Raw genomic sequence first — 26,504 nt, forward strand, 5'->3', positions numbered from 1 at the left:
AGTTGTGTTTTGTTTCATTCACATGTTTGAGTAACCCTTTATTATTAATCTGTCTGCATTTCCAAATCTCAAAATGCTCTGTTCTACCTTGTGATGTCACGAAGGGGTAGTTTTCAAGTTAACAACTACCTTTTATTAGTTTTATAAGTTCAGTAGAGATTTGCAGTTCCTTTAAAAACATGGAAAACAGAAACTAACCTCATGCATTATTATTCACCACAATGACTTTATAAGAATCATGTTTTACCTCAAGAGCTGCTTATATAATACATCTGTTCTGCGGCAAGACATGTTTTGCTCTAATACATGGGAAAATCAGGTATTAGGTAGAGCTTTTAAGAAGTTATCAGATTACATGTTTTTTTATGAATGATTTTGTTATTAAACTGAGGTTAGAAAGAGAAAGAACCAGGCAGTAGAGAATATATGGTTGCCAAAATGTTGAGTACTACACCAGAGTCAGTGCATTTCCAAAACCTCTTAATTTATTCCTCTTAAGTCCAAGTTGGAAGTGAACAATATATTGAATTAAAGGTGCAACTTTTCTGGTAAGGGGTCTGCCACAAGATTGTTTCCATTACGATATTATTGCTTTTCTTGAAAGGTTTCACAGTGTGACATTAATCTTGATAAACTCTATGATGTATTTATTCATTTACAGGTGTTTTACTGCTCAAAAATATTTGCATTCCCACAGACAGTGAGCTCACCTCTCCACAGATATGACCTGTAACTTGGCCTGGAGGCATTGGGGATTTGTATTGATGGAAATAGATACATTTAATGCCACACTGTGGGACATTCTAGACAAAGCAATAACATTTCCATGAAGACAAGCAGGTGCCAGACCCTTCACCAGAAGTTACATAGTGCACCTTTAACATATTTTGACTGTAATTTTTAAGATATGCAGACTATGAATAACATATATTTTGTTTATGATAAAAACCCATTATACTTAACATAATTTTCTTTTCATTTATGCCTTACTAACTGTTTATTTGCACATGGTCACTGTGGCATTCCACTGTGGTAATTACAGGAATTTGTGGTTTACTCATCACTGGTTCCGACCATTCTCCTCACATTATTCACATGAAGTAGACAAACAAGTGTGTCTCGTGGCCTAGTTCCATGGTCTCTGGTTCAAAGTGACTCTCCTCCTGTGTCATCGCGTTTTTGTGGTTACCCGTAAAGAGTTAACAAGTACAGAGGAATGCTGGCCAATTACACTGAATCAACAACAAAAAAGAAAGTGAGTTTGAACATTTTTCCATGTACTCACATCAAATTAGAGCTATTATGGTGAAAAATACAGGTAAATGAACCATGTTCTGATAAATGACTTGAGTCATGGGTAGTTAAGATAATTATTACAAAATCAAAGTATTTCACAACGCAATTTCGCAATTTTTTAAAGATAAACTAAGTTTTCTGGTAGAGGATTATCTCTTTTGCCTTGTTTGAAATGTTCCACACTATGCCATAAAATATATCTTGCACTTATGGCGTAACCTGCTCGTCTCCATGGAGATAGATACGTGTAATGTTAAAGGTTCTATATTACACAAAATGGATTCTTGTGAGCTTTTAGCCATGTTATAATGTTGTTCACTAATTAAAAACATACCCGGAGTTGTGTTTTGTTTCATTCATGCTTGTTTGAGTAATCCTTTATTATCAGTCTGTTTCTCCAAAAGCTCAAACTGCTCTGTTCCATGATGTCATTCAGTGGTGTAGTTTAAAATAACACCTACCTTTTACCTTTAGTGCAGTAGAGATTGGCAATAACAGGGCTAAATCATCCAAATGATTCTAGTGAAGGTGTATGCAGTTTAAAAACTGAGTTGAGCACTTCCTGTATTACCATATGACATCACAAGGTGGAACAGAGTGTTTTCAGTTTGAGAGAAGAACATGTGTGAATGAAACCAAAACACAATAAATATGTGTTTGAGGAGTAGACAACATTATAACATTAGAAAACCAGAAAATAGTTCAATATAGGCCTTTTAAGCATTTCAGAAACTTTTTTTTATTCAACCTGTATGAAATTATCATCATATTATCATCAACAAGTCAAAACATGAAGCTGCTCTACTTTCACTATTGGAAAGTCCCTAGTATACCATAAAAGATAAAAGCTTTGGTGCCATCATGGTGGCTGTGAATTGTCAAATAGCCAATGATCTCGCATCAGAAGTGTACTGAGCAATGATTACATATTACTCACGTGTTTTTATTGGCTGTTATAGCACGTTTAAAAATTTGGCCTGAAAAATACTTATTATCGAACACACACAGCAAAGGTTAATCAAGGTTAGCTAAAGCTGTCATTCAGGTTTAAATTATTAAGTAAAAATTATTAGACATGAATCAAAGGGCCTGATAATAACTTCAAGGAAATCTGCTCCACCTTGCTGTTCATCAGAATTTCATGTCACTGATATGACATTGCAAGTTTGTACTTATTGTAGGAAAATATCTGTAAAAACTTTATAATCTTATATTACTGAGCCTATAAAGAAGTGGACTAAAGTAGTGTGACGTCACCCATAGTGTTCGGCTCCAGTCAAATGAAGCTCACAAGGCCAGCAGTTAGAGGAGTGAATTTGGAGTCAAGTTCCATATTATGAATAAGAATTAATTTATAGACATACAGAAATAAAAACACCGAGATCACGTAGAGCGGGTTAATACGAACATTTTCAAACCAAAATGATGAGGCTCACAGCAGCAGCTATGGGGAGACGGGTGATGTTTTCTCAATGCAAAGTGAATTGGAGCCAAAAGCGCGCCCATGCTCACTTCCACTTTGGAAAGTGGTGACTATCGGGTAATCATTGTCCATTTATATATACAGTCTACGACTGAGCCCATATCTTAAATGTAACACTCCTTTTCAAGAGTCTAAGTGAAAAAAAAGTCTCTCCTATAGACCAAAGGTTGATAATTATGACGTGTCTTTGAGCCATACACATAAACTGTTGTGTTAATGTGACTGGGGTGATCACACAGACTTACAACCAGAATGAACAAAAGAGTAATATTGATAATTGTGATAAATACAAAGATAATCATCATTTTAAATATCACCAGATGTGTTTTGTTTCATTTACACATGTTTAACACATAAATCCTGCACATTTACACTGAGCTCTTCTCTCTGCTTTGTGATGTAATTTTGTAATACAGGAAGTGCTCCGCTGAATTTTTAAACTCCATACACCTTCACTGGAATCATTTGGATGATTTCAGTCCTGGAATCGCCAGTGTCTACTGAACTAAACGTAAAAGGCAGCTATTCATTTCAAAAGAAAGAATTTTGAGCTTTGGGTAAAGTGTCACTCAAACATGTGTGAACGAAACAAAACACAACCCCAGATATGTTTTTGATGAGGTAATAACATTATAACATGTTTTAAAGTTCACAACAGAGTCAGTTTTGTATAATGTAGAACAGAATTCAATTTATTCATTATTATGTTGTAAAATGTATCCATATATCCATCACATGTTTGCTTTTCTGATTTTAATGTTCTTCTTATTTATTTATTTTTTCTATTGCTCTATTTCTTCTACTGGTCAGCTGCATGTCTTTAATGAAAATAAAATAATTCTGATTTTGAATACTGATCTTATGTTTCAACCCTAATATCATTACTGTATTTTGTAGTAAGAGCTTCCAAGCCAAGTCAATTTCTGCTCTGTGAGATAATAGTGTATCTTATCTTATTTGACGGTCCCCTGTGCACTGCTGGCTCACATGTTCCTGGAGTTCAGTGTCAGTGTCTCTTCCTGAACATGTTTGGACTGTTCTCATCATGAATCATGTTGTTTACACTTTCCCTGCGGCCAGCTCACCCAGTCAGGAAGCTACTGCTGTCTTTAAACTCTCACTGATCTACTCCCACAGGGAGGTTACTGAGATTTATTAGAGTTACAATTACTTCATAATATTGAGCAATTTTGACTAAGATGTATTTACTTGATGAACCTAGATAATTCTTTTTTCAGAATGAGAAAAGGCCACTATAGTCATATAGTAGTACTCATTTATAGTGGCATTGCAGTTTTAAATCATTTTTCATGGAGTCATACTTACATGTATTGGCATGATATGATATGACATGATATGAAGGGGGTGGGTATATTATGCACAAATCTTGATTGTGTGGCCCGCATTGACTGTGAAATAATGAAGATTGTGCAATATTCTGGACTGTGGAATGATGGGAACTGTGCAATGTGTGGAGTGTACAAAATATATTCTATTCTTTTGCCCTTTTGTAACCCAGCCTTATATCTGTCCATTAAGATGCACTGTTCCTATCAAATAAATAGACAGAAAATTTAATAAATAAAATAGAAAATTAAATAACCTAGGAACTTGCTTTGGAGATATGGTGCAACATAAATTGTGAATAATAAGAATCTATAAACTATGATAAAAATAAAGTCAGGCATAAAAATAAAGTGTTAATAATTAAGAGGTTAAAAGGCCCATATTACACTATTTTCTGATCTCTGTTATAATGTTGTTTCCTCATCACAAACAGACCTGGAGTTCTGTTTTGTTTCATTACCACATGTTTCACACACAAACCCTGCATATTTAGCTTGAGTTCTGATCTCAAACAGAAAGCACTCTGTTCCACCTTGTGATGTCATGTGGTAATACAGGAAGTGCTCCAATGTGTTTTTAAACTCCATACACTTTCGCTAGAATCATTTGCTTGAGTTCAGCCCAGGAACTGACAATCTTTATTGAACTAAAGTTAAAAAGAAGCTGTTAACTTGAAAATAACCACTTCATGACATCACATCATAATAAACAATTATACATTATACATTAAATTCAATGCTTTATTAAGACTACTTAAAAGTGCTACCCCAACTTTTTCAATGCATCAAAATAGATTAGATAAATATTCTGAATTCAAGACATTTTAAGCCACACTACATATTCAAATTTTGCAGTGTGTGAACTCGCTCCTTCACTGGCATACCTCCTGAATGTGGAAATTCCAAAGAATGCTCCCTCTGCGCAGGTTTGGCTTGACGGGAAACAGCCGTGAATCTGGGAAAACCCAGCCCTGCCTGTATAAAAAGGGGATGCAGCTCGTAGCATAGCATCACTCCACTCTCACTAGTGTAAGAAGAACAATATCCTCCTCTGTCCAACAGCCTGTGATCTTGTCAAACATGTATGTTCCAATGAGAGGACTTGCATTTTTCTTGGTTGCACTGGCTGGTGTTTGGGTTCAGATCTATGATGGTAAGTTTTAAACTCTTTATGGTACTTTTGTGAACTTTATAAGGATGCCATAGTATTTAAAATAACACTTTGCTATTTTGTTTTTGTAGCCCAGAATATCCAAATCCGTTGCACTTGTCCAGAAACTATAAAATATGCAAGCAACATAACAGATTTTGAAGTGATAGAGAAACGATCGGGCTGTGATAAAACTGAGCTTGTGTAAGTAAACCAATGCAAGACAAGTTAACATTTCTGTGCAAATTTTTTATGAATGCCGTAGTTTTTGAACATAGTTTTGATGAATTCTTTTTGCATTGTTTTTAGTGTTACAGTCGCTACCGGTTACAACTCAACTATTAAACGTTGCCTTGACCCAGCTGGAAGGTTGGCCAAAGCTTTCTTCAAATGTTGGGAAAAGTAAGTCATTTCATACTTTATTCAAAATGTTACATGCAACTTTCTTAAAACTAAACAATTCTGCACATTTGAAATATTTAGTTCACAGATTTAAATATGGACTTGCATTATTTCAAAAACAGCTTCTTCAAGCAAAATCCAGCAATACAATCACCATAAATTTAATCGTTTTATGGCTGATTTGTCAGTTACCCCATAATACATAAAATCTGAGCAAAAAGTAAACATAATAAATGGTTTAGTTGTTATTGCTTCTATAACGATGTGTTATGCTAACTGCTTGCTAATTGACTGCAGCCCTCTTGAGCAAATCTTTCGTGGTATTTTTCCTTGGCATTTAAGAATTGCTGGATCTACATTGCAAAACACTTACAGGCTTTTAAATTTGCTTCTGGATTGAAAAATATTTGCAGAAAATTGGGCCAAAAATCTGTTTAAAAGCCGACCCAAAACCACTATCAATTTTCAGTAAACACATAACTCACATTTTAACACTGAAATCACTCCTGTCCAAATTCCAGATGTTTCCGATTATGAATCCCTGGCCTAACCCTCACTTTCTCTCTCTTTCTCTTTTTTCTTTTCAGTAAAAACAGAAATGAAAGCCGTAAACATGAGTGCATTGAGCGAAAGAAGAGGACAGAGAAGTGACTGCACAGGGGGTGATGGGAGAAAAATGATCCAGGATGAGGGGCCCGTTTTGGGGTTGATGAATCCGGAAGAGAGTCCTGAAGTTGGGGGAAGAGGTCTGGATAAGAGCCGCTTGGGGAAAGGACCAAAGGGAGGCTTGTTGGAGGACAATGATTAACATCTGGAGCAGTAAAAACAGAGAAAGATATGTTTAAAAAGCAGCCAGTCTGTGTGTGAAGGCTACACGATGAAATGCACTGTAACATTAAGGAATATAGTTATTTATCAGAGCTATTTATTGTCAAATATTTTATACGGTTTAAGCAAAAGCAACACTGTAAATAAGTTTTTTTGATAAAATGTTATGATAAAATGTTTTCAATAGCGAGCCAGTGGAAACAATGTATTTCAGTAAATTTTTTACTTTTCAGACCAGCTCTAACCACTCTTTTTAATACATAGATTTTTTTTATGAATAGATTTGTTTTGATTTTGATTGTACTTGTTACTGTAATCTGTAATCCATAAGCAGGGAAAGTTACACTACGTCCTTAGACCAAGTCGCAGCTGGTCTGCAGTATTTGCCCACACGATTGTCTTAATGTCATGCAATTGAATATGTCCATTTTATTTTTTTACCCAGGCATTCTTTTTAATAAAACTGGTTTTGAGACAACTCACTTTCAAGTGTTTTATGTCTACATATTGTATGCATTGTATTTTTTCAGCAATGTTAAACTCAAGTAAGTAGAATACTCAGGAAGCAGTATCGGTACCTGATGTGATGGACTGCCCCAAATCTGAGAAAACAAAGATAGCTACACACATACACATTCAAATCAAGTTGAGTGAAACCCATCCATTTCATTTAAAGGTGCACTATGTAACTTTCTGGTTACCAGCTTGTCTCCAGGGACATACTCAAGTTCAGTGCCATAACATGGAATATTTATCTTATGCTACCAGGTTAATGTTAAGAGCATATCTTAAGCAATAAAAACATCTGGAATTGAATAAATACACGCAAATGCTATAGGGTGAAACATTCCTGCTAAAGCAATAACATCTGTGGAGACAAGCATGTGGCGGACCCCTTTCCATTCAGAAAAGTTGCATAGTGCACCTTACAACAATTACATTTTGATTAGAAAATTGTTTGTGGGTGGGGTTACAATATTTTTTCTCATCCATTTTCAACTAAAAAAATAAAAACGTCCGACCAAAGCCATGTCAACAGCTTGTCTGCTAGAGGTCTGCCGGGGTGAAGCTCAGTGTCTGATAAAATTAAATTTAGATCAACATAAATTTCTGCCAATTAATGACAGTAAATAACGTCACATCTGAGAGTGTGTCAAAGTTGTTTTCATTTTTATGTCACTGTTTTTGGTTATAAAATAACCGTAAGAATCGTTTGCAGCTGCCTCTTTTAATCCCAATCAATTTTAATGACTTTTGTGAGTTAATTCGCACAGCCTCACATTTAGCCTACACCAGAACTAAATCAAATTGCACCACACCACAGCTGCTCTGCTCGGTCCGGAGTGACTTTGTAGAGAGAAACAGTGAGAAGATTGTTTTCAGACCGGTTGTTTTCTTGTGTGGAGAGACCGAGGAGTTTTGCATGATCACAATGAAACACTGTCCATTAGAAATATGGTTCCAGCTGTGAGGAGCAGCTGCACAGGCCGGGGGACAGTAAAATACCTCCACCACCACCACGGCTACTGCTGTCAGGAGGGGACAATGTGGATTTAAAGTTCCACAGAGAAACAGGCATAGAGAGAGAAAGAGAGACTATACTTTGGAATAAATTAGAGTGTTGGTACTTTGAAAGTGGTGTAGACCTGCTTTAGACCTGCTTTATTCCCGGTTTAGTCCTGGTACAACCCTGGGTTTGATCTAATTCAGTCATAGTTTAGACCTGGATTAGTCCTGGTTTAGTCCTTGTTTAGACCTGGTTTAGACCAAGTTCAGTCCTGGTTTAGTCCTGGTTCAGTCCTAGTTTAGACCTGGTTTTGACCTTATTCTGTCTTTGTTTACCTGGTTTAGTCCTGGTTTAGTCTGGTTCAGTCCTGGTTTATTCGTGGTTCAGTCCTTGTTTATTCCTGACTTAGTCCTGGTTTTGACCTGTTTAGTTTTGGTTTCGACCTGGTTTAGTTTTGGTCACCGTACTGCCTTGAGATGCCTGACATTGTCTGATCTCTGAAGCTAAGCAGAGTTGGGCCTGATTAGAACATGGATGGTGAGACCGCTGGGAATATCAGGGGCCAAGGTGGGGTTACGTTTGGGTTTAAGGTTAGGGTAAGAGTCATACTCAAAGGTTGTAGAACATTTCTGAAGATATAACTGCTTATAGTGCACAGTCACCAATCACTATATTCATTTCATTATGTTAATTTCCTAGAGACTGATCCTAAACTTTACCCTAACTTTACCCTTAACCCAAATCTTAACAACAAACCACTGAAATTCATATTGTGAATAATGTCAAGTAAAATGCAGATTTATGCTGTGATACAATGAGTTCTTGGGTGTAGTCAATAATACAAATCATTAGGTTCAACATTTTGTTGATAGCATATAAGATTAATGAGAATTCTAACTGCTGTGCAGTATTTTTGTATAACTGCACAGGTTGTCCAGTTCTATATCTCTACACTGTAAGCAATGGGGTAACAAATGAGTTACTGTTAGGAGGGACTAGCTTCAAATAAATGATAAATAAATGCTCTGAAGGTCCATGAGAAACCTAACTTATCAGATTTAAAAGTGAACCAGTGAGTTTAGGTGGGACCATGGTCTAAGAGGATTAAACCACTCAAAGCAATGTGTTACACTGTTTTAACTGCTCCTTGTTGTTCAATCCTGTCATATTTCATAGGAAAGTGCATTGTAATCAATAGGAAATAAATGGCTCTTGGCCCTCCTCTGAAAGTGTGACCTCATCACATTTTAGAATCTGAAAAGCACAACACAGACCTTAGTCTCCACAGTGTGCAAAATATCCACCCACACTGTTGAGGCTGTGGTACCACTGACATTGGGGGGAGATAGGGGAATGAAGTGTCCTCCGGGAATAAGACTTTCCATGAGTTTATATGAGATCATAAACTGGACTGCACTCTGGACATAGGGCTGTATTAGCACTGGGATTTAGAAACATCTGCTGAAAATCTATGGCCACATCTGGATAGTTTCAAACTGTTTACAAGTTTTAAAAATAATCACAATTACTCAGGCAAGAATTTATGCACACAAAAATGGAAGCCTGACTAAACAGAATGGCTTGACAGTGTGTTGTTATAGAGTGTTATAGATTAAATACAGCTCTGCATACTTATATACATGCAAGCACATATTATCTTTTCAACAAGACAGTTAAACAAATAACCAGAAGCTGTGTGTTGTTACAGTGGAATTACCACATTACAAAAATATAAATATAAATTATACATGCCTATACTGTATGTAGTCACTGTAAAGAGTACTAGTTCACTAACTTAATAATAACTTTTACTTCTATAGGATTTTAACTTCTAATACATAACATATTTAGATCTTTTATTGCTTTGAAAATGCCAAATTCACCAAACTCAATGTATTAATATATTTCAGACGTTTCACTTTTGTTTTTGAGTTCCTCCTCCATTTGCTTACAAGGTTTAGTCTGCCCTCTTCAGAGCTCTAACACAACACAATCAGTGTGCATCCTGTTAATGAAATCATGGCACATTGCATCAGGTTTGGGAAGTTGCAGTGTATTGTTTTGTATCATGCTTTTGTATATTTATGGAGAATTGTCGTGTGGGAGCATGGGTGATGTAGGCTTGTGGGCTGAGCATTAGACAGAATATTACAGCAAACTGTAATGAGAGTTTGAATAGGGCTCAGGAGAGATGACTAAATTACTCAAACATGTGTGGATCACAACTAAAAACTTTTCAGGCATGTTTCTTATGCAAGTTATAACATGATAAAAATCTAAAAAAACAAAAACAAAAAAAAAACAAGAATAATTATCTACAGCCTGTCAGTCCTGTTTTAGACCTGGTTATGTCCTGGTTCAGTCCTGGATCAGTCCTAATATAGTTCTGGTTAAGTCCTGATATTGAACCTGATTTAGACTGGTTTAGTGGTTATTAACTGGTGACTGTTTGATTTTCTAACTTTACATTGGTCAGCAATGTATATGCAAATTGCAATTTACAAATGTAATTTTCAGTATGAATAATTAAGGGACTAAAATCATCCATGCTGCAAGGCAACTGTGATTTTGTGCTATATACTTATACATTAACCACTGTGTCAGTTTGCTTTGACAATGTGGTGCAACAATAAATAATAAAATAATATAAATTGTAATAAAATAATAACATTAAATAATCGTTTTAAAAAATGCACAAAAGGACATACCGGTACATAACAATGAGCTCATTTCCCTCTGTATCTACTATGTCACAGTTTCATTCTTAGGCCTATTACATTCAGGTCCCATAATACTCAATCTGGCCTGCTCCTCCAGATCGATCGCCCTCCCCTCCTCCCTCTCCCTGACAGTGATCATTGCTCTGACGCGTCTTGATTTTCCCCATTAACTTTGGCTCCGCAGATAAAGTTTTGCTGCGGCTGCTCTGGTCCTCCGGGGAAATCAGCGCAGACCCGAAGCCCAGATCGGAGCAGGGGATTGTGGGAAAGAAAGAGGAGATCCTGGATAGACCGGCGAGCTCATAGGCTCTCTGGCTGTGGAGTAGCAGGCCATTTGAACATGCACACAACACAGTACACACTAATAAACAAGAGTACTTAATCTACAGGAGAGAGGCACAGGGCTGTACTGGTTGTATTGTATTGTATTGTCTGTAGTGTTAACTGAATAACAACTCTGATATTAGGATAATAATACATGTTGGAGCACATGGATTTGGATAGTTGAATTTGCATGATACAAAAATAGATATACTAATGCTATACATGCCTGTACTCATGTAATAATAACGCAAAGGTTCTATATTACACAAAATGGATTCTTGTTAGCTTTAAGCAATATTATAATGTTATCTCATCAAAAACATATGGAGTAGTGTTTTGTTTCATTCACACATGTTTGAGTGACCCTTTTATTAGTCTGTCTACACCTCCAAAGCTCAAAATGCTCAGATCCACCTTGTGATGTCATTCAGTGATAGTTTTCAAGTTAACAGTTTAGCATAAGATTGGCAAGCTTCTCAAAATAACTCATGAATTTTCCTCACTTCTGAGTGTAAATTTTCTGGACGAAGGCCCACGAGATATTAATTCAAGATTAGATTAGAACACATTGTAATTGTACTATGAATAATATAAATAGCAAAATCACATTCCAATACAATGTGTTTACTCAGGATCAACTTTTTATGTACCTTGTGTTACCTGTCTCTAGCAATAGGGGGCAGTGTAAGGTTTCTTTGACTATTGACGTTTTCTGTAGTTTCAATGTATGTTTTTTTTTTTTTTTTAATTTAATTAATTAATTTTTTATTTAAACAACTTATTATCAGCAGCGGTGTACCACTCTCCCTCATATGTTAAAAGATGCACTGCATTAAAATTTTTATGAAATTATTTTAAAGGGCCTATATTATGCTATTTTTCACATCTATGTTATAATGCTGTTTGATCCTCAAAAACATACCAGGAGTTTTGTTTCATTCACACATTTTAACACACAAACCCTGCATATTTAGACGGAGCTCTTCTCTCAGACAGAAAACATTATGTTACACCTTGTGATGTCATGTGGTAATACAGGAAGTGCACCATTGCGTTTTTGAACTCCACACACCTTCACAAGAATCATTTGTATAATTTCAGCCCTGGAATTTCTAGTCTCTACTGAACTGAAGGTAAAGGTTGCTGTTAACTTGAAAACTACTGCTTTATGACATCACAAGGTGGAACAGAGCATTTTGAGCTTTAGAGTTGTAGACAGACTAATAATAAAGTGTTACTCAGCCGTGTGTGTGAAACAAAACACAACTCCAGGTATGTTTCTGATGAGATAACAACATGATAACTTGGCTAAAAGCTCTTAAGAGACGATTTTGCGTAATGTAGTGCCATTAAATGTTTTTTTAACGAAAGAAATAACATTTACTAACTACCCTGCTTGAGTGACTCCATCCTAGCTAGATTTATGGTCCGTAACAAACATACAATAAAATGATAAACATTCTAAAAGTATTCTGTAACAAAACAAATGTGGTGGGAGAAACTATTTATACATTTGGAAAGCACTGAAACAAAACTTCTGGGAAACTAAATTTACTATGAACTGGATAGACCACAGACCACAGACCACCCCTCCTCTTAAACATAGGGGGTACTGACTCTCCAGGCTAGTACAACTAAAACATTTGACACATTTCTAAATATGGTAATAGCTACTTCCTTTTCCTGCCCAGGGCTCCATAACCCACCGCACTCAGGGAAACATATCAGATTTTATTCTATGTGGATGGAGATGTTGAAATGAACACAGAAGGTCTTTGAGTTCCTGTCTGTCCTTGGGGCCAATAGCATGTAACACTTCTCACATAATAATAAGAGTAATAGCTCCACCTCACACCTCTGCATGTAGCATTGTAATTGTCATACAGTACTGGTCCACTTCCTCTGTGTGTGCCAACTCCAGCCAACATCCTGAAAGCAGAACATGAAAAGAAAAACTGTAAAGTGGAGAATGTATTATATTAAAAATGTGCCGGAGGCAAATCAGTGAAATGTTCTGAAATTTAGCATAGCAGGCTATAACACTAATAAGCTTGAACAACTGCTGGGTTTTGGGTTGTCAGTGTGCAAACTGTAAAAAAAAGTCTTTTATCTCTCAGTAATTCCTCTATTGACCTGAAAGTTGCCTTTTGTATCCCTTTTACACAAAAGTTTTTTGTCGTTTGGCAAGACCTATGTAGTATGAATGCAATGTGTTAGTGAGTGATCAGAAGTGCTCAGACAAGCCTTGTTTCTGTCTGTCTTCCCCAGGGCAGCTGTAGCTGGAGAAGTATCTTACCACCAGGTGTACAATGAATTTAAGAAGTTTTGTTGAACCTGTAAAAAGCACTGTGAAGCAGGGTCCTGGCATGAGGATTAGTTTGGCTTCACTGTCATGTTTTTTTCTTTTGTTTAAAATGGTAAATGATCACATTTGTATACAACGCTTTTCTACTTTCAAGGCACTCAAAGCACTTTATATCAAGGAACCACTCACCCATTCACACACCAGTGTACGCAGACACTAGGGGCAAGGAGGGTTAAGAGTCTTTCTCAAAGACACAATGACAGCATTCATCTGCGGGAGCTGGAATCTCACCACTAACCTGTGGGTCAGTGGATCTGACCGCCCAACCAGTGATGTTTATGTTGAGAGCAGCGTTTAAATCACCAGCCTTCAGATCAGTGGATAAACACTCTACCAACTGAGCTACTGTTGCTACGTACGGTGTTAATTGTTAAGGTTTTGCACATGTGTAAAAAGAATTGAGAAATTAGAGAAGATTAAAAATGGACAAACTCTAAGTTATGTTACGTCAGCTCTTTGTCTAGCATGTGTGCCACTGTCTTATGTCTATGCAGTACTTTGCTAATCCTGGTTCATAACATGTCTGCATAAAATAATTTTGCAATGAGAAACACTTTTATCTTCCAATACTTTGTACCTGAATACATTAACGCACCTCTGTCAAAGCTTTAATTCTCCCTTTTTATCTATCCATGAACATGCTGCTTCTGTCCTCCTGTCCCTCCTGCTTTGAGCCACTTCCTCCATCTCTCTCTCTGCTCTGTTCTGTCAGAACGGCCCTCAAAGCTAACCACTCCACCACTCCATCTGTACATTCAACGCACTCAATCCTGGCAGGCCTTCTCATGTCCGCACCACCGCCGTAATCATTTGTCAGGCTTTTTGTAACGCTATGTTTAAATATTAACCGATCTGCAACAAGAAAAAGCTCCATTCTCAAACTCTGCATTTTATTTCCATGATATTACCACTTTGATGTTTATATATAGCTGTGAAGAAAGACACTGTTTCTTTCACTAGCGCTCTGGTCGAAATCAAAGTCTTGCAGGATTCGTATATATATTGGCGCCTCTGTAGTCCGGCATCAGATGGAGAAAACTTTTCGGAGAGCGGCAAGCATTGTTCATTGTAATATTTTATTTATGTGGATGGAAACCACCCAGGCATTGATGTTGATGGGGCTGTCAGACAAAGGCAAAAGTGTAAATTGAGCAAACATGTTTATACGGTGCAATATTTATAAAGCACAGTCGGAGCGCTGCTTTTATGTTAGCTCTTTCACTGTGGTAGCGGAGGCGGACGGCGAGCGTGGACACATGGCTCGATACAGAATATAAAAGTAAAAACATATTGCCAGCGTAGCAGTGCAGAAAAAGGGAAAAAGTTCAACACAAAATCTGACGTCGTTGACAATGAAAGAGCGCTCATGTGTCAGTCGCTGCTCGTGGTTTTATTTTAGGACTAGCGTGTAAGCGTGGCAGGAACAGAACTTTCACACTAGCATGTCAAACTGTGGCTGGTGAGACAAGTCCTTTACATAATGCGCACAGGCAGGAGAATAGTTTTTATGAGCAGGGCTGTTTCCAGATGTAAACAGGCCACGTGAATGCAGAGGGCCCCGCAAGTCACCAGGGGGCCCCAAGAGAAAAAAAAAAAAAAAGTAAAAAAAAAAAAAAAAAGTAATAAGAAATAATAATTAATAATAATAATGATATCTAAATACATAAATTAATAAACTGATCTGAAGAAAAAGAATTATAGTCAAAAATGCATTAAAAAAAAAAAAAAAAAAAATCTCTACAAGGAATAAAAAAAGCTCCTCAGCACCTCAGTTTTTAATTTCACTTTTTTATCTGTGTAAATTTGTGAAAGTGACAATTTTTAGTTTGTAAAAAGTTAAAATTACAACAGCATTCATTATTGGCCAAATTGATTATTGGAAACTACTTTTTTACTCGACCTGGAGGTTGTCTCCTTCTAGGTCAGGTCAGGTTTATGGAGATGCAAGCCCATTCACAGCTCACAGCCAGCTCCCATGTTTTTCAGTACAATAGAAACATCTCAAATGACAACAAACAACAACAAACGAACAAACATGCTTTTAAGTAATTTTTTTGGCTAAGATGATTGACTTACAAAGACAGACAGATGACAAGATTTAAGAATTTGGGCTTTGCTTTTATCCAGTCATGTATCGGCCCAGCTCTCAATATACAAGTCCACATTTTGAAGTGCAGTATCACACTTAGCCTGTGGGCAGATAAACAGCCCCTTGGACACAGTTAAAGTCAGCCTGCCGCCGGCCGTCCTGAAGTGACTGGGCTGGAGGCGGTCTGGAGCAGGACACTCAAGTGAATAAAATGAAAAAGTGTCTGCTTTGATAAATGGGTGTACTTTTATATAGCTCAACAGCCACATCCACAAAATACTAATTATTTCATGTTTTAAGCTTCAAACTCACTAGCAAGTACCACAACTTCAGAACTGGTGGTGTTCAGATTGTAGAATGTGACGATGTCATATTCCCAGATGAGGGGCAAGAGACAGTTTCCCTATTGATTATAGATTGAGTGTTGATGAAATACCCAAAAGGTAAAAGGTGAATTCACAAATTTTGAATGTGATCATTTCTATTAGTGACTAGACTAGGGTGACTGGACATCCTTATTTACCCAAGACAGTCTCAGTTTTGAGCCCTGTCCCCTGCCTCATTACATTAAACCAAAACCAGTGATTTGTCCCAGTTTTATACAAGAAATGTGTCCTTATATTTAACCAACTCAAGAGTAAAACCAGGAATATATTGTGAAATCGTTTTGTTTAAATTCAGAATACTGTGCTTAAAAATGACCAGAAGGCCAAAATGCACTCAAATGCACTGATAGATTACACTCTCAGATTATGTGCCGATTCAAAAGTGAGTTGAAAATGGACAGAGTGTTTATGAGCAAAGGATCATGGTCTATGTAGTTCCCTTTTTTTACCTATTGTTGTAACAAATAATTCATGTAAACAAAGAGGTTTATGATTCGACATATTGCATTGATATACTGATTCAACGTGGTATTATTTTGTGCCTTTTTATGGTATAATAACATGATATTTTGGTTATTTTTTATAAAGGTATTAGCATATGAGCTAGGGTTGTAGATCAGGTGCTCTATATAGAGAAATGTGTTTGTGGGAGTGTCATTGTGGACTCTGTGTAAATAAAAGATATCTTCTCAGAGCTGACCGCATCTGGCCTTCTCCGGGTGCAGCACTGCACATGTCACGCTTGTCATTTTAAGTATGGTCACCGTGGTAACTTTAGCTGCCCTCCTGTGCCATCTGTGCACTTTAAAACAAGCCTCAGTGAACACAGAAGGTATATGACTTAGGAAAATGCATCAAATATAAATACAATAGTTTAATTTAGAGGAAAGATCATTATCTGTAAATTAGAAAGTATTTAGTGTGAGATGGGAGTACTGAAAGATTGACATTCAGCAAATTGTCTGAAAATTGATCTTGATTCTCAAATACAAAAATCTTGCACATGATGGCCAAGGTTATAATTTACAGTATAATTTGGTGTTTTGGTTCTCTAGAAAAAATAGCCTCACATGAGTCTCTGATCTATGTTGCCACTTTTTAGGTTTAAACCTAAAATGCCTCTCTGTGGTCTGAATGGTCACTACCCAATCCCCAGCACCTACAGCCAATCATTGAATCAGTGCTAGTGCAGCCTTTGAGTAGCCTGATTCATCAGCCGGTTTCACTTCGTGGAAACCATCTGACTTCACAGCATTAGGATTCGTTTGCTCGATGGTAGGCGTAGCACTTTTTTAAATTTAACCAGTCGCTTCTATTTAGTCGTGACGTATGTAATGCGCCAAACCCCGTAGGAAGAAGGGCAATAACGTCTTTCCCCTTGATAAAATTCACCAAACATTCTCTTAGTTCCGGTTTTAAATCCTCGATTTTGGGAATCTTTGCCAACACAGAATGTATGACTTTGTCTACATCCATCTCAACTGCTTTGTTTAGTGTTGTGTTGTTCCAGAAAAGGGACATAGACCGATGCTTGAGTTTGAGGTCTTGGCTTCACAGCTCTTTGCTGATTGGTTGGTGCGTGTGGTCTACAACTTGGGTTCTTGCAAAACCATCTAGTGTATTCCGATTCATGACCTAGTCGCTGGAGAGAAATTAAACTGAGCGGAGGCACTAGGCGGTGCCAGCCTGGCTAGCCTTTGAGTGGATTCTGGAAGTTCTGAGCTCTACCTGAGACATGGCCTGTCCATATACTGAGAATGACAGAATGAGAACTGGCAATTGTGAGTTCAATTGTGATTATAGTTCGTTTTAAAAAAAAAACAGACTGCAGGCAACTTACCATTCCTTTAAACTTCTGCACAGTAAAATAAACCAAACTCCTAAACCCCTTAGAAACAAATAGATAATGACTTATAAACTTCATTGTTCATCAGAATGAGATAGTAATTCTTCTCTAACATGGCTTAAGGAACATTCATTATCCAAAATCACCACCATAAACATTTAGTTAGTTATTTTTCACTTTTACTTACACGGATGGCTGAAATCATCTGCACCAATCAGTGCAATAATACGCTTCACGCTCTGCAAGCTTTCCATTCGAATGACTTTCCAGGGATAGTTTTAATCATAGAGGTAATAGGCACAGTGTACACCATGCAAATAATGTCTCAATCAAATAGATGAGATTTCCTTCCACCTGACAAAGCACCAGCCCTCGTTTGAATATGCAGTCTTTGATACAGAGGAGGAGGAAGGGGGAGGGGGGGACTTTCTGGTCATTGGTTTGGATACATTTCTACAGCAGAAATATGAAAGATGCCCCCCGTCATGACATATGGTAAAACAGAAAAACAACAGAAACTTGAAAATATAAGCTCCAAGACTTTCTTTTCACCCTCCACAGCTTTGGGTGAATTTGTATCTGCTTCACAGGACTGACAGCAGAAAGTAAGAGTAAAAAAGTATTTGGAAAAATGACTACTCGATAAAAGTAACTTAAAGAATATCTGTCGGGACGTAACATCTATTTATATAATTGGGAGAACAAAACACAATAAACACAATCTGATATCATATCTGACATCATATCTGAAGGACCGATGCACAACACATAAATGTTCAAATCATTTCATATTGTCAACATAAAGCTTTTGTAACTTGTAGATTTACTCACAGTATACCTTTTAATTACTCAAGTAGTAGTAAAAGTATGTTGCTAGAAAAGTAATGAAAAGTAATTTTTTTTTTAAGTTATTTGAATAAGTGTCGCTGAGTACTACATACCTCTGCACAAAACCCATTCAATAAACAACTGCCGTAAATACAATTCCCCTAAATCTCACTGTGACGTGTTCCTCTGTTGTGCCTCCGGGGGGCAGTGCTGCTCTGTTCCTCTCCTGCACTCATATCTCACATGTAGATGGGCCCTTGCTGTGCCCACTGTAACAGAGCTGCAGCATACAGTGGTGAATTCATTAACCTTTTCCCGGTCCCATTCAAAAATACATCTCCTTAATACTTTGAACAGTTTAGCCCCAGGTCTTTTGACACAATGGAGGTTCAACCACCTATTTGTCGCTATCCAAAAAAAGTCATATCGCATCAAGCGCTTAGTTAGTCAGAAAAGCACTCTCTGTTTTCAAGTCCGAAGCAGAGGTCTATGCTATCGGACAGGCGGTAAATTTGGTCTTAAACTTGTACTCCAGACGCATGATAGGATATTTTACACTTGTGAGAGAGACTTCGTTGGAGATTTGTGTCATGGCGAGCAGTGTAGTGTGATCAGAGGGAAAATTTAAACATAAAGAGACTGACAGTGTAACAGAGATCAAAACCACCTTTGTACTGAGGGTGTGCACTGTATGTCTATGCACCACATTTAAAGGTACAGTATGTAACTTCCTGTAGGTGACATGTCAACTGCAGGATTCCATGGAAATAGAAAGTTAAAAGCATACTTACTTTGAAACATTCTCCAGACAAAAAGGTACATTTAATGCCCTAATGTGGAAGACACAGGAACAACATTTCTATGGAAACAAGTACATGAGGAGCTCCTCTTCCCGGCCAGTCAAGTCACACTTGTGGAGATGCAAGCCAGCTCAGAGTATGCATGTTCAGAGCACAGCAAGATGGATTGTTGTGATATTTGTGAGTTCACAAACACCTTCACAAGAATCCATCTTGAGATAGTGGTGCTGTAAGGATCAAATTGGCCCAGCAGCGAATGGACCAATGACAGAGCAGCACCGAGGTTTGTGCAGGAGTCAAGGGTGAAACGCCCAAGTTAACCAAAATAAACATTAACAAATGTACTTGAGGATATTTTAAAGAAAATCATGACTGGTTTGTTTGTGGTAATGTGTAGAAAGTAAGTGATTTGTGCATTTGTGGACGGAGGAGATGTCTGTGTTTTTCTTTCTATTGGATGTAATTACTAGTTTTTTTTGTTTTGTTTTTTTTTCACCTTAGGGTGCATTCACACCTCCCAGTTTGGTCCTTCTCTAGTTTTACTTTAGTTTTGGTCTAGTCTTGATTTAGTTCTCGTCTAGTCTTGGTTTAGTTCCAGGTTTAGCTGTGGTGATTGCCCATGAACCAAACAAGGTTGGTGGTTTGATCCCTCCTCTCTGTAGATTTATATAGTTGTTTTGTTTTGGGGCAAAACCACCTTGCCTGCAGAGTCTATGCTGGTCTTACATTTCTCCATTGCCAAAGCTTTGACCCCATTAGTAAAAAAAAAAAAAAAAATCTAAATTACATCTGTACAATGGGACATAAGTGAAAGCGGACATTAGCGGTGCACTAACGTTTGGAGGAGAGTTAAACAAATGCTTGTCTCCAAGGATATGTTATTGTTTTGCCCGGAGTGTTCCACAGCGTAGCATTAAACTAATCAATCTCTATGGAGATGACAGAGAGGTGACCTTGCTCATACTTAAGAATGTACGGTTTTTCAAGGCATTTTTTTTTTTTTAGCAAAACCGTAATTAATAAATGCAAGATATATTTATTGTCAAATTGTGGAACACTCAAAGACTATAACATTAATATAGAGACAAGTAGACCACTAGAAAAGTTACAATACAACAAATGAACCATATTCTTTGTTTCCAAATATTCAAAAAAGCATTTCCCAAAAAGCGATTCACACCCATGCGTCACAAATATTACATTACAAGATCCCAAAATCTGACAAGTGTTTTAAGTCTGAATAAGTGTGAGTCCTGGAGGCACTAAGCAACCAACTGAGCACGCCGCAGACAGCTAAAAGAGATCAAGAAGAATTAAAAGTGTTACCGGAGTCTCCAAAGAGCGCGAATCAGGCGAGGATCAAAAAACCAAGTGACAAGAAAAGCCAAAGTTGGGAAAGTTTGGGGCCTGTGCTAGGACAGTAATAGGGAGGAAGAGTGGAGGGATTTTAATGAGCAGAGGAGACGAGGTGAAGGGTGGAAAGGGCACATGGTCCAAGAGTTTTGATGTGGTATTTAAAGTCCAACAGAAGTTTAACCGCAGATACAAAATGAGAGCGCAGCCAATCAAATGTCAGTCATCAGCAGCTACAAGTGTCCGCGCCCTGTTAGCGCAAATGTCAGAGGAAAAGAGTTCGCTTTCAAAGGATGTGCAGACTACGGGTTTTGTACTATGGCGGTAAGGCTTAGGCTTTATTCAGAGACCCTTTAAGTTTTAAATTTCTTAGCAAAATCCTTCAAAATTTTGTGCTAACTATAGACTGTATAAAGAAGTGGTGTGTTTGCTCTTTCCATGGTGGCAGCAGGAGGCAAAGGTGCAATGGAACAAAATGCAATTTCAATGGTGAAATTGGAATTCATCACAATTAATATCACAGAAAATCAAGATGTTTTGAAAAATGACAACCACCCACGTACATGTGAATGATATCAGAGCCTGGTTTGAAGACATTTTACATTTGTTTATTTAAGATTATGACACCTTGTATTTTTGCTGAAACCAAAATCTCAAGTCTTTAATTTTACTGCACAGATACTTTTGAGGCTAGACTTTGTATTATTCACAGCTAACAGACATTTTATTTTGCCTCCAGGATCTCTATTCTGGAATTTTGAACATTCTGATGACACAGTTGAAAGGGTCGATTAAAAGTGAGAATACACATGCAGTATATTCATTTTATGAACATAAACATGATGGACTTCAAAAACGGGCAAAAAACAATTCCAAATCATTCATCCAAGGTCTTAGCTCTTCTCCAAAAATCATGCTTAAAAAGAACCAAGCTACTCATCAACAAACAGAAACAATTTGATTTTGTTTATTAATTAAACCTACAAAACAGCTAGATACATGACAAAATCTGAAAATTGTGGTCAAAAAAGACAAATAAAGAAAACTATCAGCAAAGGGTGATATATTAGTTAAGCTACTATGCCTCATAAAGTATTTGGCCCGAATGCTAGAAGCTGGTGAAGGACCAGGGCAGCACCAGAGCTTTCCCAAAATGTATAGTTTAAGAAAAAACAGAAACATTGTTTTCATATCAGAGACTTTTTCTTCTTCCCCCATTTTTCACCTAGTGAACAGTGGTGAAAACTCTCGCTTTTCTAACTTTTGGCTATTTACAGTTTCCAAAAATCAATCAAGTGGTGCATCAGTGCCCCCACATAAGAAAAACACTGTTAGGATATAGGAACAGTGCCCCCACAAATTCCATGTAGAATCATGAAATTTGACACAAAAGCAGATCATGACAAGACAAGTAAAAAATATTATTACTCCAACACTGTCTGCTTCACCAGGGGTCACCAATATTGCATTAAACTTGGCAAAGCATTTTCTTTAAATGTACTTTTAAAAAATCCTCCTAGGGCATTCACCTAAAGAAGGTGAAATGTGGTACGCATTATCTCAAAGGGTGGGGTAATCAAAATTGCTGACCCAAGTCTTATATATTGCATCTATACACATGGATCCCATTTGCTCATATGAACTCTGATTTCTGAGAAAATTTGCATTTGCGGGGCAAGGCACAGCATTGGCACATGTGAGAGCTGATCATTGCTGCTTGCGGCTATATTTATGGTTATCATCAGCATAATATATCTGTTATGTGTCATGCTGGATTTAAAAAACTAAGCCATATACTACTAATACTATTACTACTGCTACTACTAAGTTCTCGTCTAGTCTTGGTTTAGTTCCAGGTTTAGACGTACTGACTGCACAAGTGTGACTTTTAATACAATTTAAATTTTAGTTTGATCTCTTTGCTCTAACACTGTGGCAGACGCAGAGTGTATGTCTATGAATTCAACAAAGTTGGTGGTTTCATCACAGCTTTGGTTGATGCTAGATATATACACTACTACTACTACTACTACTACTACTACTACTACTACTACTACTACTACTACTACTACTACTACTACTACTACTACTACTACTACTACTACTACTACTACTACTACTACTACTACTACTACTACTAAAACTAGCAGTATTTGTGCATGTTAAAGTCTCCCACATGCACAATAGCGGTCCTTTGTGGCCAGGAAACTCCTGTAAAATGATTCTCAATATTGGCTGAAAAATAAAACTGCTTCTTAAAAAATATCTTTGTACAAGTGATAATAAAAAATGGAGTTCTGAATTGCCTGAAATACTGACTGACCACATGTGCATGGCTTTTTCCAATTTAAAGGTGACATTCCAAAGACTTTAGCCCATTCAGAAAAGGTAATATTGTGTTTCGAATTGTTAATTGCTACGACAACGATACTAGATTTTCATCACCCTGAAACTCCTGGACAAACGAGTTACTCCAGAGGCAGCCTTTTCTCCTCGCACAATATAAGCTAGGACTAAACATCAATTGTCCTTTTTAAGTTCACCTGAGCCCGCTCCAAACATTACCTCCACAGCACTCTCCCAGCGGACAAACCCACGGATCTCTGCGGACACTTTAATGGACTTTTCAAGAGGGTTTTTAGTATTAATTTCACAGTTGCATAGCTACAAGAGGATTTAATTTGTTCTGAGTGACTGTGTGAGTTAGTGGAGAAAAGTCCAGTTTTGGAGGCTACGCAGCTAATTGCCTGTGAAATCCTGCGTGCCCATTTCAGACCTGCTCATGATATTTCTGCCTTTTCATCAGTCGTGTTTTCAATGAGGCAGAAGAGAGCCATGCATTGTACTATTGTTACGCACAGGCTCATTCACTTTATGTTCAAAGTGTCCTCCAACAATAGGTGTACTTATCCACTTATACGTCACGCAGACTAAGCAGCACATTCTCAGCTACTGTGCATCTGGAATTCTCTAAACGATATGTTTTTATGCTTTTTCTAATACTTGGAAATTCCTTTTGTTAATTGTAACCCACAAAATGTATCATAAAGGTCCAATATTACACAAAAATGACTCTTGTGAGCTTCAAGACATTTTAGAACATTGTTACCTTCTCAAAAACATTCAAATATTTTTGATAGCTCTTTATTATTAGTCTGTCTGCATCTTCAAAATGATCTGTTCTACCTTATGATGTCATGAAGTGGAAGTTTTTAACAGCTACCTTTTACCTTTAGTTCAGTAGAGATGGGCAATTCCAGGGCTGAAATTATCCAAATGATTCTAGTGAACGTGCATGGGGTTTAAAAACACAGTGGAGCACTTCCTGTATTATCACATGACATCACAAGGTGGAACAGAGTGTTTTCTGTTTGAGAGAAGAACACCCTAAAAATGTAGGTTTTTGTGTTAAACATGCGTGAATGAAACAAAACACAACTCTAGGTTTGTTTTTGATGAGGAAACAACATTATAACATAGATCAGAAAATAACGTAATATGGGCCCTTTAAATTATATGTAATAGTACCTTCCTGTTAAAAAAAAAAAAAGCATGCAGTGGATTTTTATTTGCACTTTTTAAATGTTGAAATACTTTTTGAACATATGACCGAAAGTCTAAGTTTTTTTTAAAAAAATAAAAGTTAGTATAAGAAAGTGGGTGGGTGAAATGTTCCAAACATTCAAGCCTCAAATGTTGGACAATACAGAATCAGTCAAACATACATGAATCTATTTAAATACATTTACTATTTTAAATGCCTAAAAAATGGAAAATATTAATATAAATTGAAAACTCACTGTAGTGTACTGGCAGTTCCCGAAACACCGCAGCACACAATATTCACTTTTTTTTTGTTTTGTCTAGACCATCACACAGAGATACTATATCTATGCATTCATTTTATCATCATGAATGAGGGAGTGGGGCTACTATATATTGATAAGTACACATTTTGAGTTGTGATATATATTGCTAAAAATATAGACAATAAACAGTAATACTGAATTAAATTTATGCCACTGACACAAGAAAACAAACAAAAAGATGCAAGGAGGAAAAGAAGCAACAGGTCTCTCCAGCAGCAAAGTACAGAATGGAACGATGAGGCGCCTTACTCCAAAGGGATGTAAAATTAAACAGAGCTGTGTAATACTAAGATAAAATCTTCCAGTAAAATACCCATAACGAAATAAACCACAAAAACCCAAATACAAAAGATAAAACCTTAAAACTAACTCTTAAAAAAACACAGCATCTGACGTCATGAGTTGGCCTGGAACTCTTAAAGGTTGTCTGGTCTCCCGGGGAATCTTTTAGCCAGACACCTGGACACAAGACACGGGCAAGTAAAAGCACTGACAAATAACACACATACACACACTGCAAACCTGAGTAAATTACCAGAACTCAAAATAGTTGAAGCAATCAACTGCCTCAATAATTTTAACCCTCTCAGGCTCAAATAAATTTTTAGTATCAGGAAAAATCTGATATTTGGGGAAAATTATAATATGGGGTAGTAATATACAATCCTGACTTTTTTATCCTTTGTAAACAAAAAAAGTATTTTGCACTTCTGGCAGGCCGTTTGTGTGTAGTCATTCTTGCACAGTCTGCATCGCCCACGTTTATCAACATGGATGGGAGAAAAGGCTTCCAAGTAAAAAAAGCTCATAAAATATGGATTTAGAGTAAGTAGGTAATTAGAATTGAGCTGTTGCAAATCTGCAACACCTGCCTGGAGAGGGTTAAGTCACAATACTGTATTTCAGAACTTAAAAGGTTGGATGGTTTGCTACTTGTGCATCTTGAAAACAGCTGAATTAAAAGTGCTCATTTAACTCAAATATTTGCAGCTAGAGTTTCCAAACCACTGGAATAATTTAATTCAGTTACAGTTAATCCATGATTTTTGTACATACATTGTACATGCAATCCAGTATTATCTACACACATTATGGTATAAGCACATTATACACACCATAGGAGGGGCATTTGAACCCAGGTCCCTAAATTATACATATTATAGTATACGTATATTATACCATAAACACATGATATTATACATATAGACACATAATACATATATTAGATTATACACACTCCAGGAAGGAGGAGGATTTAAACCCAGGTTCCCCATGTGAAAGTCGGAATTACTAGTCTAATAAATTTGATATAATATGTATATAGTTTAATAATACATAATACTTACATACATGACACATTATAGTACACACATAGAACATTATACACACATTACATATTATTTTTTAACGACTTAAGTCTACTAAGTTCTACCTCATGTATGTTTTTTATTATTAGTTAAATGACTCAAAAAGAAGAACACGTTACAGCAGCTTGCCATAATTAGCAGGACTGTTTCTAAAACTTTGAGTATACACACTTAATCTATTTAATTGCTTTCAATGTTCGGGTTTACTCTCACACTCTAAAATATCTACACGACACACACATGAACACACACAAGACACGACTAATTTTAAACACGGCACATATATTGCACGATTCCAATTGTAATGTTTTGATGTGTCTCCGCAGACCGGCGGCCGCCATAACAGGAAGTGGCCGTATGGACCACGTGACACCTGCTAAAAGTTTTCAGTAAATATTTTTAAAACAATACAAACGAGTGCAATATTTTTATTATGTGCAAATTAGTGTATCTTGTAAGTGCTGCGTGCTATAAAGATGCAATGTAAATATATATAAAATGCAAAGTGAATGTAAGTGCATGTATGAATTTTCCTATAGTAACGA

Source organism: Boleophthalmus pectinirostris, unplaced genomic scaffold (assembly GCF_026225935.1).
Source record: "Boleophthalmus pectinirostris isolate CB_2022bp ecotype Guang Dong unplaced genomic scaffold, ASM2622593v1 HiC_scaffold_22, whole genome shotgun sequence".
In the NCBI taxonomy this organism is placed as follows: Eukaryota; Metazoa; Chordata; class Actinopteri; order Gobiiformes; family Gobiidae; genus Boleophthalmus; species Boleophthalmus pectinirostris.